This window comes from Sinocyclocheilus anshuiensis, unplaced genomic scaffold, assembly GCF_001515605.1.
Source record: "Sinocyclocheilus anshuiensis isolate Anshui unplaced genomic scaffold, SAMN03320099.WGS_v1.1 scaffold658, whole genome shotgun sequence".
Taxonomy (NCBI): Eukaryota; Metazoa; Chordata; class Actinopteri; order Cypriniformes; family Cyprinidae; genus Sinocyclocheilus; species Sinocyclocheilus anshuiensis.
The window spans coordinates 774,204-791,746 of NW_015542402.1; the positions used below are offsets into that span (position 1 = coordinate 774,204).

The following is a 17,543-nucleotide window of genomic DNA, read 5'->3' on the forward strand; positions in this document are numbered from 1 at the left end:
ACTATACAGTACCCTGTCAGTTAGTACATCAATATTAAAGTGTAAATTTAATTGCTGTTTATTTTTAGATATAATTAACACTCAAGTTGTATAAAATATTTAAATTAATTTTTACATTTTTTAAATTATTTTATTTTTTATTTTTTATATATATATATAATATCAAATAACAATATAATATCAAATAAAATAATTGAAATAAAATACTATAATTATAATAATAAAAACAGTAATACAGAATCAACAGCTTAAGTGAAGATATGATGAATATGTTATATATTGCATATATTTAATAAAATGCTCCTCTCTAGAAGTATTTTTCTAGCTAACTAACGAGTTTATGGACATTGAATGGCTTTCAGTGTAATGTTACGTGACATTGTTTGCAAGCTGTTTTATTGACATCTTCCCGCAGTTTTTCTTCCAGCAGATGTGAATTGGAAAGCTGAGGCTTTGTTTCATATGAAACTAAGCACAAAGCATATTTGTAGTTTTGTTCATGTATCAATCGAAAACAGACCAAAAGGTTGATTTTGGGATTTAAGAAAATATATCAAAAATGAAGATTGATTCAAATGTACAAATCAATATTTTCAGCCCTACCATTCAATGCAAACAGACCAAAAACCCTGTTTTAATAGAAGGCTTGTGTATGTGCAATACTGTTAAGTTGTAAAGTTCATCCAATTTTACACCGGCTTCGTCTAATTAGGACGGCGTTTGATTCCTGCGTGCTATTGACTCAGTTGATGTGTCCTAGATGAGTTCAGAGCAGTCATTTGTGAGTTGCTCCGTTTTCCGTCACGCTGCTGTTCTGTTAAATAATTTCACAGTAGATTCCCCACTTGTTTTGAGCAAGGTTTCAGTTAAAATGGAGAGTCTTAAAGCTCCGTAGAGGCTCCTGTGATAACAAGTGTGTGTGTGTGTGTGTGTGTGTGTGTGTGTGTGTGTGTGTGTGTGTGTGTGTGTGTGTGTGTGTGTGGGGCCGTACCCAGCTGTGGCAGTCGTGCTGCTGGTAGATGGGTATCAGATGGGAGCGGGATTAGGCCGTGTGATCACACCCATGTGTGCCGCCCCATGTGGCTGCTGAGGCTCCAGTAGGTCTGGCCCGGCACTAATTTGGGGTGCTGGGGGCGTTGGCTGACCCCAGCAGTGGGAAGTGCAGCGCAGGCTCTTGTGGGACAAACTCAGCATGTGTCCCAGAATTCATAGTTCCTGTTCTTTTGCTCTGGTCGTGCGTTTATGAGGGGCAAAGACCAAGAAGGACAGGTCTGCATGATGTCATGATACAACAGATGTTACATCACAGATATGAAGCATCATGGAACAGAATATTGGTTTCTGGGTGAACTGTCCCTTTAAGATAATCGATAACTACTGGATCACGTAATCTGTTTGTAAAGCTTATGGATCGGCAGCACTGATCAGCCTGGAAGATTTGGTGTCAAATATTGTGCATTCATTTGATTTAAAAAATTTTTAATTTAAGTGATTTTAAAAATGAAATGATTTAAGTTTTTAATTTGAATTTAAAGGTTTAAAAATGTAAAATTTAAATTTAAAGGTTTTTGTGAAAGTAACTAAAGATTGTTCAGCATTTAGCTCGCTCTTTCATTTTTATATTTGATTTTCATAGCCAACTACATGATATGAGCAATATTTGACTCTTAAAACGACAGGCAACCATACAGTATTACCCTGAATTTAATGGATCCATCAGTTCATCATTGATCAACAAATGTTCATCCGGTAAAACTATGAACAGACAAAAACTGACAACAACAGCAAATTAAGCCAGTAAAATATAAAGCAATGATAATTTTGGCCACACTTTAGCTTAGGGACCAATTCTCACTATTAACTATGACTTTTGCCTCAAACTCCTAATTTGCTGCTTATTAATAGTTAGTAAGGTAGTTGTTAGTTTAGGAATGGGCTGGATTAGGGGATCTAAAATATGATCATGCAGAATAAGACATTAATATGTCCTTTATAACTACTAATAAACAGCCAATTATGCTAGTAATATGCATGCTAATAAGCAACTAGTTAATAGTGAGTATTGGTACTTAAAATAAAGTGTTACCATGATTTTTTTTAGTAACAGATACCACAGAATTTGTTTCCAAGCAGCAATGCATGCTGGGAACTTGCACAACAATGTGCAATGTAAAATGTTTAGAAACACATTTGGAGCATTCTTGTTCAGTTCACACGAAATAACTCTACTAAGTACTAAAATATTTGTTCAAGCTACTTAGAAGAGCTTTTTGCACGTTCATTTATTTTAAATAGTTAAGCAGTTTTCTGTGCTTCTCTTTGTATCAGTTAAACAGATCACTAACAGGCAGTCTGTTACTTTTATCACAGAAGCTTTTGAATCACTCATGTCTTTTGGGACAGAGTTTAACAGGATGGGTGACTAACCTACTTCATATAAGGTTACCATCGCGTCAGCACTCTCTAGTGTATCCTGATCTGTGAATTAATGCGAAACACGCGGCTTTGAAGCCATCGACGCTCATTGACCACATCACTGGGCTTCTCCTGTGATCTTGGGGTTATCTGTGTTACTGGATGATGTTTAAGTCAGTGATTGCATTGAGACAGTCAGATTTGCACCACTCAGAAGTTAAAAATCTGGTTTCTGGTTTTGCTCACATGATTGTGGATCTTTAGAGAGAGGAAGAGCATTCTACCTGCGGCTCGTGGAAATACAGACGTTAATTTCAGCTGGAGGCGAAACATCGGGCAATTACCGCAAAGCGATGGCTTTAAAAGTAGGGACATCCCAGATCTGCAGCCCGCTGCCTTTCAGATGTTATGGAACATGGTTTTCCGTGTGGTTTTTCCCCCCCTTATGATCACGCCGAGCCAACTGGAAAGCATTTCACTGCTAAATATAGCCCTCTGCTTACGGGACCGAGGTCTTGGATCTCGAGAAAAAAAAAAAAAAAGGAACGCATAACGTTTTAATGACAAACATAAAAGTAACTCTCTTCTGAGAATTTCCCGTTTGATACGCAGGTTTACAGAGTGCGTTTTAACCATTTTCAGGGAAACCCCCGCTTTCTGCCTTCATGAACAATTATGTAGCTACATGACGACAATGGCGCATTCAGCGCTCTTTCAAACGGCGTGTGCGTTTGTTTTGATCAGCACACGCGTGTACGTGAGCCGCGATGCTGCTGACATGCATCCTGCATCCTGTGTTCAGTGATCTCCGCGCGAGGTTTCTCTGTCTCAGTGAGAGTGCAGTGAAGGTGAGGTGTGCTGTGGTTATGCATGTGAGAGTATTTGTGCAACTGCGCGTTTACTACAATGCAAACGCTCGTGTGTGCTGCTGAAGGAGGAGAACGCGAGTGTTTCCCTCCATCTCTCTCTGTCTGTGTCTTATCTGATGCTCGGAGGAGGTTTGGGTGGTGGGGTCTGGAGTAAACACGGCATCAAGCTGCTTTCTTGCGGAAGGGAGTCAGCAGTAAACACAGAGGCTGGTAACCACGCGGCGCACCTGGTGCACCTTGTTGCGAACGACTTTTAAACAGTCAAAGGCGCTCGCTTTTCTTCCTTAACTGTTTCACGGCCAGAGGACTGCGAAGCGGGTAGAGTGTCCGTGTGCTGATGACTGTAAACAAGGGACTGTAACTGAGAACTGTTAACCCAATAAAGCTACTGCGTCATTTCTTAGGCCTCAATATGATCAAACATTTACAGAAAAACCTGGTGCATGCAATTGATAGCTCATACTTTAAAAAGTAAAAGGCCTGTTAGTGTAATTGCACAAACGTCCACCTTCAGCACAAGTCTTTTTGCTGTGAAATCTTTACTGTAAAGTAAATTCAAATATGAAACCCGGCTTTACTTGATCATCCAGACATCATTTTTTAGAAAAATCAGTGATGCTCAAATATGCAATAAAAGGTTTTATCCTAAGGCGCTGCGGCGACTCCCTGTTTAACGGCCGATGAAGTTCATCTCCTGACAGATATGAGTGAGATTTACGGCAGGCTGAGATCATCCCAGACTCACGGCCTCTCAAAGGCACCGGTGCTGTGTCATTCATCCCTCCAGCTTTAAAGGCGAATGTGTCAGATCCAAACTATGACAGTATTTGCTTTTGATTTAGACCCGAGCCTCGCTCGTTGTTAATTTATGCCGACTCCTGCTTTTAATTATATCTTCTGCAGCCAAATGTTCTGATGAAAGGAAAGCAGAGAGGGTTTTGGGACAGATGCGAGTCAGGACTCGGTCTGAGGGTCTGTCGTGTTGTTCTGCTAGAGTTTGTGGGATGTAAAGGGTGGGCGGGCATGTTTTGACAGAGCTGTGTGTATGTTTGGTTGTTTGAGTACAGTTGTGTGTGGTAAGATCTTGTGGTTTACCATGGAAAATGAGACCAGACTGAGCCTTCACTCCTCACCTGAAAAACAAAGCAGCCCTGCAAACACAGGCAACAAGATGCGAGCTTCACTGACTCTGTGTTGTTGTAGTAGTGCTGTTCGCCTAAAATCCAGCTGCTGTTGTTGTTTAATGAAGATGTGTTGTTAACTCCACTTATGAAAGGATGTTTGTTAGTATGTACAAGCCAGAAGTTCTGAGGGAACTGTGCTGTTTTTATCATGTCATGTCACACTACTAAACTGCACAGCGAACAATTATTTTCACTATTACGTTGTAAATCAAGACAAAATATTAGAGTATGTTTTACGAGAAAATATGTGACCCTGGAGCACAAAACCAGTCATAAGAGTAAATTTTTCAAAATTGAGATTTCTACATCATCTGAAAGCTGAATAAATAAGCTTTCCATTGATGTATGGTTTGTTAGGATCAAACAATATTTGGCCGAGATACAACTATTTAAAAAAAATCTAAATATTGAGAAAATCATCTTTAAAGTTGTCCAAATGAAGTTCTTAGCAATGCATATTACTAATCAAAAATTAAGTTTTGATATATTTATGATAGGAAATTTTCAAAATATCTTCATGGAACATGATCTTTACTTAATATCCTAATGATTTTTGGCATAAAAGAAAAATAATAATTTTGACCCATACAATGTATTGTTGGCTATTGCTACAAATATACCCCAGTGACTTCAGACTGCTTCTGTGCTGCAGGGTCACATATTATTTCAGCCTTTTGTTAGTTAATTGCTTGTGAAATTCACTACCAAATTTCTGACTGAAAACAGTTTTAAAGTAACTCCAATTTAAGTTACTTTAGTAAGTACACAATTTTTTTTTCGTCATGACCTCCATATTTCCTTTCTAAGATCTAGAATAGTGGACAGAAAATAACGTTTTTCTTTAACATTACCAATAGTTACAGGTTTTGTGTCAGTCCCGTTACATTCAGAATGTTTGAATGGCCTAATGTTATGGGGATAAAGACAAAATTGTGCAATTTAGAAAGTGAAAGAATGATATTTTAATTTAAATAAAATTAATTTATGTAGAATTCAGTGTAATGTTTGGTATAACTGAGATGCTATTATAGTTTTTATTAATATATATTTTTTTCATTTTAATTTTAGTTAAAGGTTTTTTTTTACATTTATAGTACTTTGTTTTTTATACATGTCTATATACAGTAGTTTTTTATTTTTATTTCAGTTAAACTAAATTAAAATGAGATGTTGCTGAAATTTAAAAAAATATATATATATATTTTTTTTAATTTTATTTCAGTTATAGTGTTTATTTTATTTCAAGTAACAAAAATGTTTTTTAATGGTTTTAATTTAAATTTTTAGTTTCAGTTAACTGTAGTAACCCTGTTAGAATTACATCTCTCTCTCTCGCTCTCGCTCTCGCTCTCGCTCTCTCTCTCTCTCTATTTATATATATATATATATATATGTGTGTGTGTGTGTGTATACTGTATGCTTGAAAGTAGTAATATTATGGAAAGTTGGAGAAATGGATAACGTCCTGGCAGAAAATTAGCAGCACGTTTTCCTTCAACCCTAGAATGCAATATTCATGCATATTTCAATATACGGGTAAAGCACCTGTGAAAAAGCAACACAGAATATTCCTTGACATTAACACGGTACATTGGGACTTTATTTTTATAGACATTTCTTAAGAGTGTATCCATGAACAAAACCGCTGCTCGGAGCTGCTCTCCATTAGCGTCTCGGCTCCGGGATGCATCCCGTGGATGTCACTGGCAATTATGGGAGGCAGGGGCAGGCGAATCCAGAGGAGGAGGAGGCAGAAAACCTCATATTTATATTACAAATCATCATCAAACAATGCGCCTGACCGCAGGACAAATAGGATGCAGTGTTCGGAGCGGGGCGGGATGAGTGGAGGGGAGGGTCACATCCCGTTTCAATGGACTGCAAGCCATAGGGGCTCTGTTTCATGTGAAAATTACATGGTGAGGTGGCTTGCTGTGTTATTTGTCCAAATGATTGATTTGCTTGATACCTCTTTGTTGAGACCGTTTGCCACATCCTCGAAGATCTCCGATCCCCATGCGATGGCTATTTTAGCGCAAACCCCGCAGAAGCAGCATTATGTGACATAAAACTTCATCTGCTCCAGATAACTGCTTTTTAAATTATTTATATTTAAATTATCACAGCAATTGGTGCACTGTAAAACATTCCACCTATACTTCAACTTAATCATTTAAGACAGTAACAGAACTTAAGTTTTTAAGTATAATCAATCATTTCATTTCAGTCATAATCAGTCGTTTCAACTTAAATTACATGAAACTGACTTTAAAAATTCTAGTTGAATTTCAGATCATTTCAAAAGTTGAAATTGCTCAACATTTTTTGATGAATTCAAATAATGTAAAAACATTTGCCATGACTTTGCATGAAATTTGCATGCAAAAAGTAAATGTGTAAATTATTGTTGTCAACAGTACCGGTGCTTTGGTTCCAGGTTGATACTAAAATTGTAAAAATGTATTTTAAAAAATCGCAAAAAGACTGTTTATTTCTTAAAGTTATAATAATAATAATAATACAATGTATTAAAATATTTCACACAATTCTTTGGTCAGTTTTTTTATTTAAACAGTAAACCTCTGTTATGCAGAGCTAGGAAAAGGAATCATTAAATTTCCATTTGATTTACATTTAAAACACTAATTAAACTGTTAGAGTTTAATGCATTAATTTGCAAAGTTTGGTAATAATTTTGTATTTAAGCACAAAAATCAGAAAAAGTAAAGCATGCAACAGGATAAAGGATAAAATTTATACTTTTACTTATTTCATAGGGCCCTCTTGTTGTTAAAATGTTAATAAATTGTCAAAGATTTATGAATTTAATTGATTAGACATGTTTTTTTTTTATTTATTAAAATGCATTAAATTATTAAAACAGAATCCAGAAAAAATAAAATGCAAAACAACCTATTTGGGAAAAAATCAAACTGATTTCATGGGGTACAGGCAGTGCTTTCACCGTCTCCTGTGCGTATTTGGGTAACACTTTACAATAAGGTGTCATTTGTTAACATTAGTTAATGTATCAATGAACAATACATTTGTTACAGTATTTATTAATCTTTGTTAATGTTAGTTAATGAAAATACAGTCGTTCTTTAACTAATGTTCACAAATACAACTTTTGATTTTAATAATGTATTAGTAAATAATGGAATTAGCATTAACTAAGATCAATAAATGCTGTAGAAGTATTGTTCATGCTTAGTTCATGTTAACTAATGAACCTTATTGTAAAGTGTTACCCGTATTTGTTTTTGAGCATCAAAGGTTTCTATTTGCAATGTGTTTTTGCGGCGTTGAACATTGTAGCCAATCATAGAGATGTTTGTTAAACGGCCAAACAGAGGTCAGAATTCTCTTAATAGTTTTTTGTTTTTTTTCATTTTTAAAGCAATATTTACTTAATTGAAAAATATTTCAAAGCTACATGCTAATATTTAAATCTATCGTTTACTTGTAAATGCATTCATTAAAAAATAATAATTTTTTTTTCAAATACTGAAATAGTTTTTGCTATCAAAAGTGGTACTGACTACTGACATGTTGGTATAGTGACGACACTAGTGTAGTTGAACCATCTACATCCCTATTTCTGGCAAAAATTGGCCAATGTAGTTTTTATATTTCATCTCTACCAGTGAAAATAGTGCCAAAAGAAGCCAAAGCATCAAGCATTGCATGTCACCAAGCGACATCTATGTAAAATTCCCAGTGCTATATATACAGTAGATGTGCCTGTCGTGCAGCTGCATGTATCTAATGTATCTAACCTCTGCAACATGAAAGGGTTAAAGAAACTGTGGGAGATGAAAGTCTGAACATCAAATCAATACTCCAGTCGATAAAAACACGACGAGAGATTAAAGAGCAGAGGATCAGGCTGCAGCGTGCTAATAGACGACACCTGAGCAAATCGGACGAGGCTTTAATTGATGCGAGCCGGAATAATGTTATAATGGTCACGAGTAGATCTTCAGAGAGCTCACAATGTTCCTTTAATCAAACTGCTCTTCAGACACATTAGAGCTTGCATCTCAACTGCAGGATGAGAACACCTTTGTGCATGATGTCTGATATTAAGTCGACCTATTTTATATATCATATTGAATTTTCACCTGCTGGAACATAAAGCAGGCGAAAAGATCCAACCTGAACACCTACCTCTACAGATAAGAAGGCCACAGAGACGTGCTTTCACACCAAACACCTGTTTCTACTGTTAAACACAAAAGATGTTTTGGAAAATGTTGGGTAACCAACCAGTTTCTGGTCCCCATTGACTTCCATAGGAAGTCAATGGGGACCAGCAACTGTTTGGTTCCCCACATTCTTCACAATATCTTCTTTTGTGTCCAACAGAGAAAGAAACTCATACAGGTGTGGAACGACGTGAGGGTGAATAATGATTTATTTGAATTTCAGAGCAGAATATTGTTAAAGGGGTCATATGATGCTTTTTTAAAGATCATTATTTGGTGTATTTGGTGTAACAGAATATGTTGACATGCTTTAATGTTCAAAAAACACATTATTCTTCAAATACTGTACATTATTGTAGGTCCTCTATGCCCCGCCTCTCTCAAACGCTTCGTTTTCTACAAAGTCCCTCCTTCCGACAAGCTCAGTCTGCTCTGATTGGCCAGCTGACCCAGTGCATTGTGATTGGCCGAACACCGCAAGCACTCGTCTGGACTTTTTGCTGAATTGAACATTCATCTGCTCCATCCCGAGACAGGCTTTTTAGAAAATAACTAAAAAACACTGACACTGAGTCAAAGCCAGTTGTTTTTCATGGAGTTATTAAAATTATAAAAATTTAGTTTGTATATTTAATTTCTACCAATGAAAATAGTACCAAAAAAAGCCGAAGCATCAAACGTTGCGTGTCACCAAGCGACAATTTATCATAAGTTTATTACTGAGTTGATCAGCTAGTCTTCTTACAATTTATCCTAAGAAATTTCTTGACTTCTTTTAAAAAAATGTTCATGAATCCAGCCCCAAATACCTCACATTTTCTCAAAATACCATCGCAACCAGCCAGAACCCCTTAGCAACGCTCTGGCACCCCATCACCGTGTGTGCCGCGTTTGGCGTCACCGTGACCTGTTTTCATTGCAGCTCGGAGCGTGTGGGTGTTTGACGTCACCGCAGCGCAGTGAAGATCTGCTGTCTGTGACAAAGGCACAGATAATAACCCGTGTCAGGGTGTATTATCTCATTCTCTAACAGGAAGTGATGTCACAGATAAAAGTTCCTATGACTTGATTTCCTCTTCCGACCAGATCAGAATTTAGTGCTCTGTAAGATTTGCAACACTGTATATATATATATATATATATTCAAAAGTTTGGGGTCAGTAAGATTTGAAATGTTTTTATTTAAAGAAGTCTCTTCTGCTCATCAAGGCTGCATTTATTTGATCAGAAATACTGAAAACAACTGTAATATTGTGAAATATTATTGCAATTTAAAAAAAATTTTTTTTTTATTTTAATGTACTTTAAAATATAATTTATTTCTGTGATCAAAGCTGTATTTTCAGCATCATAACTCCAGTCTTCAGTGTCACACGATCCTTCAGAAATCATTCTAATATGCTGATTTATTATCAATGTTGAAAACTATTATCAGTGTTTTTTTATAATCTGTGATCATTTTTTTCAGGATTCTTTGATGGATAAAAAGTTAAAAAGAACAGCATTTATTCAAAATATAAATCTTTTGTAACAATATATACTATCGTTCGAAAGTTTGGGGTCTGTATTTTATTTATTTATTTCTTTGTTAAATTGATAAAAAAGTGATAATAAAGACTTATATTGTTAGAAAAGATTTCTGTTTTAAATAAATGCTGTTCTTTTTAACTTTATTCATCAAAGAATCCTGAAAAAAGCATCACAGATTCCAAAAAAAAAAAGATTAAGCAGCACAACTGTTTCCAACATTGATAATAAATCAGCATATTAGAATCATCACAGAAATAAATTATATTTTTAAAGCAAATTAAAATAGAAAACCATTATTTTAAATGGTAATAATATTTTACAATATTACAGTTTTTCTGTATTTTTGGTCAAATAAACTTATATATATATATATATGTCATAACTTCTCTATTCTGCTCATTGATTTACTTGTGCAGTATAAATCAAAAGACATGGGCCTTTGCAATTGGGAGTTTGGTTAACAAACATACAAAGCATTCAAAAACATTTTCTTCATAAAGAAGCCACAGGATCAAGCCGCCTCAAGCTGCTTTCCCCTGGTTTAAAGAGGTCATATGATGTTGCTAAAAAGAACATTATTTGGTGGAATCATATGACCCCTTTATTATGATTGATATCTGCAGCCACATCTGAGATAGTTTAAGCTCAGCGCTGATAATAAGAATCACAAGTGGACAGAAAAGCATCTCTGAGGTCCATGAGTAACAGTGTACTGACGTCACACCCGTCGCTGATATCCCAAGGTCTGCTTCAGAAACTTTAGCACCGACTAAACACGTCTGCATGCTGCGAAAAGGGAAAAATGTCACCTTTTAGAAAAATGCAGGCTTAAAAATGTCTACAGGCCCATTGAGTAATATTTTCCTGCAGTTTTTTTCCTTCATGTCCACTGCTGGGCCTGAATGTTTTTTAATCGTTTCAGTACTTTATTATGTTTTAGTTCATTGTTCACTAAAATCTCCGGTAACACTTTAGAATAGGGAACACATATTCACTATTAACTAAGAGTTTTCCCTGAACAAACTCCTAATTTGTAGTTTCTAGTTCTAATCTCCTAATCTCCTAGTTTCTAGTTTTGCCCAGCTCTATAATATTTTATTGGGTATAAATTTGGGTTAAAATAATATATATTTTAAGCTCTAAAATACTTTATCAGGTATAAATTGTGTAAAAAATTGTATATGCTTTTAGTTTTGCCAAATTCTAAAATATTTTATCGGGTATAAATTGATTTTTAAAAATTATGTTTCTAGTTTTGCCAAGCTCTAAAGTATTTTGTAAATAAATTGATTTTTAAAAATGTATAGCTTTCTAGCTTTGCCAAGCTCTAAAATATTAATATTAGGTATAAATTGGGTAAAAAAAAAAAATATATATATATATATATATTTGTTTTTTTCAATCTCTTAAATATTTTATTGGTTATAAAATAAAATTGTACATGTTTCTAGTTCCGCCAAGCTCCAAAATATTTTGTATATAAATGGAGTCTTTAGTGAGTCTCACCTGTGGTGAGAACATAATTAAATTAAATATTTTTCTACTTTTGGAGCTGTGGTGTGCCAACTAAAATATTTTGCATATAAATTGAGTAAAATTCTTATATCGTTCTAGGTTTGCAGAGCTCTAAAATGTTTTGTATATAAATTTAGTAAAATTCTTATATCGTTCTAGTTTTGCCGAGCTCTAAAATATTTTGTATATAAATTGAGTAAAATTCTTATATCGTTCTAGTTTTGCCGAGCTCTAAAATATTTTGTATATAAATTGAGTAAAATTCTTATATCGTTCTAGTTTTGCCAAGCTCTAAAATATTTTATCAAGTATAAATTGAGTGAAAAAATTTGTGTTTTTAGTTTTGCCAAGCTCTAAACATTTTATATAAATTGATAAAAAATTATATATGTTTCTAGTTTTGCCGAGCTCTAAAATATTTTGTATATAAATTGAGTAAAATTCTTATATCGTTCTAGTTTTGCCGAGCTCTAAAATGTTTTGTATATAAATTGAGTAAAATTCTTGAGTCCCCTGCTCCGCCATGGCCTCCCGAGTCCCCGGATCCGCCATGGCACCCCGAACGGGTACCGCTCTGGAGGCCCACTGTCCCGTGTTTGTCCTGAGGGACCTCCAGAGTGCCCACCCCCCCCTCCCCATTGGATGTTATATGGCGTGAGGACACGCCTTCCGGAGGGGGGCGTTATGTCAGACTCTGTTCCATGTTTTGTGTGTGTCCTGCTCCCCATGTGCCTTCCCATGCCCTTATTTGGTTAGTTTCCTGTTCCTCCCCTGATTAGTGTTTCATTGCTCCCAGGTGTGTCACGTCATCCCCGCCTCCTGTGTGTATAAATAGTGTTCCCAGTCCCAAGTTCTCGGTCCGCTGTTAAACGTCTTCCTGAGTTCGTCTCCCTTGGTTCCTGCAAATAAAGTCCTGTTAAAGTATTCTCCAGCGTCTCCTCCTTCCTCGTGTGTGTGCATCGTCACATCTATACTGATCACTGTTTTTAAAAAGTAATGTAGACATTCGCAAATGTTACAAACACGTCTCCTCGTTCCTCGTGTGTGTGCATCGTGACACCCACAGGCTGCCGTAACCATGGGAACCGCTCCGTTCGCTCCATCCAGTAGAGCGACGTGAATTAATCAGAGGGAATAAATTACTACATGAAAGCGCCTCGTTCCCCCATCCATGCATATTTGAGGCTGTGTGGCTCTGATTTCAACAGATCTGTCTCTTCCACGCTCAAACCACATTCCTCATGATTCGATCTTGAAAATATGATTTCACTCTGTGACAATCCAAGCAGCCTTGTTTTTGCATAGTATTGTGAAATGACACAAGTCCTATTCTGACCTCTCTGGACAAAAGTTTCATAAGCTCTGACAAACATGACAGCTGGAAATGCATTCATAATTTGCTCTGATGTCTTATGCGTTAATCGGTGTCTGTTCATAATGGTTGTTACAGGTTTGCATATCAAAAAGAGCTAGGAGTACAATACCATAGTATAATAAACCAGACACTGTACTGTTCTTCCATCAATGCACAAATGCGCTTTGTACCAGGACGCCTCTATGGACTTGAAATGAAAGTTATTAATGTATCTTTTTATTGATTTTGATCACACTTTAAGGTCCAATTCTCACTATTAACTACGGCTTTTGCCTCAATAAACTCCTAATCTGCTGCTTATTAATAATTAGTAAGGTAGTTGTTAGTTTAGGTATTGGGTGGATTAAGGGATCTAAAATATCTTCCATCAATGCACAAATGCGCTTTGTACCAGGCTGTGTGGTATAAATAGTATAAATAGTTTCAAGTCCTCTATGGACTTGAAATGAAAGTTATTAATGTATCTTTTTATTGATTTTGATCACACTTTAAGGTCCAATTCTCACTATTAACTACGGCTTTTGCCTCAATAAACTCCTAATCTGCTGCTTATTAATAATTAGTAAGGTAGTTGTTAGTTTAGGTATTGGGTGGATTAAGGGATCTAAAATATGATCATGCCGAATAAGACATTAATATGTGCTTTATAAGTATTAATAAACACCCAATATGCTAGTAATATGCATGCTAATAAGCAACTAGTTCATAGTGAGAATTGATCTCTAAACTAAAGTCTTACCATAATTTTTATGTAATGGATCTTTTGACCACCTAATCATTTCCCCATGGATAAAATCCAGCCCCATCCTGGTCGTTGAATGCTGTTTGGTTGACTGTAAGAGAATTGCAGAAGTGTTGATTGAGAGCTTTTGTCTCGACTAGGTATCTGAAGTAGTAGTAAGATCAATGACCAGGCCCTTGTGAAGAAGAACTGCACTAAATATAGTAATAATTACAGAAATAATATGCTTTAAAAGAACATAAAACATTCTAAAACATTTTATTGGGCATAAATTGTGTAAAAAATTATATATGTGTCTAGTTTTTCCAAGCTCTAAAATATTTTGTGTATAAATTGAGTAAAAAAACTCTAAAACTCTAAAAAGGCTCTAAAATATTTCATTGGGTATAAATTGAGTACAAATATTTTTTACAAATCTTTATAAATCATGAACAACTGGAAAAGTCATGGACCTTTATGAATATTGTTGTGGACAACGGGAGTCGGAAAGGTGAGAATGTTGGTCAACACATCAATATAAGAGCACAACAAAAGAGAATTAAAATAATCATTTAACATTTACTTTTAAACTTCTAATTAAAAAGTGCAATGTTTTTTTTAATCTTGAAGTGTGTTAAGAGACATACTCGTGGAAGTTTCTCTTTAAGTTGGCCTTTTATTTCATTAATATGATATTATATGCAAGTACAGTTATTTAAAAAATAGACTTAAGTTTTGAAGTGCGCTACAAGTGCAATACAATTAAGCACTTTTTCACGAGACGGTATAAGTGATGTGAACTGGAAGGTTTATGTTTATGATTGCAGTTATGATATGCTGAACATATGGATGAAGCGTGATAACCTCATCTGTGAGTTCAGAGTTAAAACTTTGCCGTTTCTCTGTGTTTTGGGGGTGTATTAGGTGTTAGACTCACACTTCCCCCCGTCCTTCTTCAGGCTCAAGCCTTTGATGTCATAGCCATTAGTAAAGAGCCTCCAATGACACTTACTCACACACACACACACACACACACACTTTTCCCCAGAGGCATTACCACCAACAGTTCCTGTCTGCCTCACCTCAACTCATAGAGTCTCTGCTCTCTTTCATCTGTGGCTACTGCGCTGTTGTGATGCTGTAATTATCATCATCGTAACTGCTGGCAACAGAGCTGTGAAGGAAAGGTGTGTGTAAGATAAGTACAGACAGCCACGGGTCTCGTGCTGCCTTGGGAAGCTCCAGTGTACGAGATCGGGAAGCCGTAATTATGACGTGAGACGCATTTGAGCGATTTGGGATGTGAAAAAAAAAACCGGGCAATTTCATCTTTGATAATCAAGCATCGGTGGCAGAGGAACAAAATGAAGAGTAATCGAGAATGATGGGAAACAACATGTAGTTTTTGTCATCTTATTATCACGCTAAATGAACAGTCCTTTCAAGCTTTATTGCTTTTCTTCAGCAACAGGATGCAAAATACACTATTGCAAATAAGCAATATAGAGAAATCTGGAAACGCTTTACTTAAAGCCTTTATGTGTAATGCATTATAATCATAATGTACATTGTAATGCATTATAGCTTTTCAATTATAATAGTTAAAATGCATTATAATATTTGAAAGTTTGTTTATCGTGTTTTAATGCATTATAAAGGTGTAAAAATGAATAGATGAGTATTGTAATGTATTATATCTGTGGTTACAGTTACTCATGAGATCATACTATGCATTATAAGGCATAGTTTAATGCATTTAAACTACTTTTATAATGCATTATTTATAAAGACCTTAAGTAAAATGTTACCAGAAGTTCATCGCAAATATTTTATTTTTAATGTTGTAATGCATAATATTTGAAACAACCCAATAAATTCATTTAACATCTCACCTTTGGGGATTCAAGGCAAGTTAGTTATTTTACTTTCAGGAATGCAAAGAGCATTCTTAAGTTAGGAAATGAGAAGAAAGTAGCAGTTCAGGTCAAGGGATTTTGCTTTATTTTCAACCTACTGTAAATATAAAACCTCCTCAAAAAAAACCTAGAGAAATACCCCGTAGACTATTTCAATCATCACTTTTGTCACAAACATTTTTAACGCTTGTCTGTGCGTAAGCAAATTCATTTTTTTCTGCATTTCCAAGTAATATTGAGTGTCGAGATGGGTTTTTTTGCTCTGGCGAGGTGTTTCCCTCAGGCACCGAGGCCAGTTTCAGAAATACCCGGCCAATTCAAAGCACTTCATAAAGTGAAGTTTCATTTTGAATCGTCCAGTTTTGACTTCATTGTGTTAGGTCTAGCTTTACTTTCATACTTGTTTGATGTGCGAAGGTTTCAAAGTGTTTCTTTATTTACAGTCTGTTTGTTTAGCTGTTTTTATTTGGCTTCTCCGTAAATGGCTTTGTCTGGTTTTAAAGTGATTGTTTTAATGTGACTGTGTTTTTGTGATTTATTTCAATAATAATGCGCCATTCAAAGCTTACTTGTGTCGGATTCCTCCAAACCGCAGGACAAACAGTCACGGAGTTGGGGAGTGTTTTGGATGGGATTGGGACACTTGTGGCTCTGTGTGTAGTTCTTTGTCTTCATGTCGTCTCGTACACCGTAAAAAAGACGGTTTCTCAAAGTTGTTTGCCAACAAACAAAGTTTCTTTGTTTGTTGGCACTTTATCAGTCATCTGGTTTTAGCAAGCCAAGTTTTATTAAATTATTTGAAGAGTGCATAATTGAAGCCATTATATCTTCATTTCTGTTGGATGAAGATGGACTTTATCACACAGACAAAACCACATTGTTGCTGGCTATAAATTATTAATAATTTTTTAATAAATTAATACATTGAATATTGGTGTATGTGTTTACCTACACTGTAAAAAAAATCCGTAAAATTGGTGGTAAAAAAACAGCAGCTGTGGTTGCCGGAATTTTACCGTAGAAAATACGGTAGCAACATTTTAGGTTTTACGGTTTTAACTTAAATTTACAGTTAAATACCGTAATTTCATTAACTGATATAATGTTAATATACCAACCTATTGAAGTACTGAAATCTGTTTTGTAGCTTTGTAATATACTGATATCCACCAAATGCAGGGGGTGATGAGAAAGTCACACGATGAACCAAAGCTCATCACAAGCAGCTTTTAAATAATAACATATATAGAAGGTGCACAGTGTCATTCACACAAACACTAAACACCATCACGGTAACACATGAAACTGAAATAATGCAATAAACATTCATTTAACAACATTAGGTGTAACACACAACCCTAATATACAAAACTGATAAGAAAAAACTAAGAAGAAACATAGTTATTTCAACAACAAAAAAACATCAAATTTTAAATGTAACGCAGGGAATTCTGGGAATGTCAATTTACGGTTATTCACTGTAAATTATACGGTCACTTTTTTTTTAAATCACTTTCAAAAACGGTATACTACCGTAAAATTACATGTAATGTCTACCGTTAACCATTTAACAGGTTTTTACTGTAGCATTTTTACAGTCTTTTACCGTTAAATTCACGGTCATATTGTAAAATATTATTGCAATTTTAAATACCGTTTTTCTGTTTTAATGTACTTTAAAATGTAATTTATTTCTGTGATGAAATGCTGAATTTTCAGCATCATTACTCTAGTCTTCAGTGTCACATGATCTTCAGAAATCATTCTAATATGCTGATTTGCTGCTCAAGAAATATTTCTGATTATTATC

The 17,543-nt window shown here is 35.3% G+C and overlaps 1 protein-coding gene across 4 annotated transcripts in view; it reads left to right on the forward strand.

Moving 5' to 3' along the window:
• Nucleotides 1-17,543, forward strand: part of LOC107692971 (transcription factor 7-like 2) — a 50,939-nt gene that overhangs the window by 4,757 nt on the left and 28,639 nt on the right. The window lies entirely within an intron of this gene.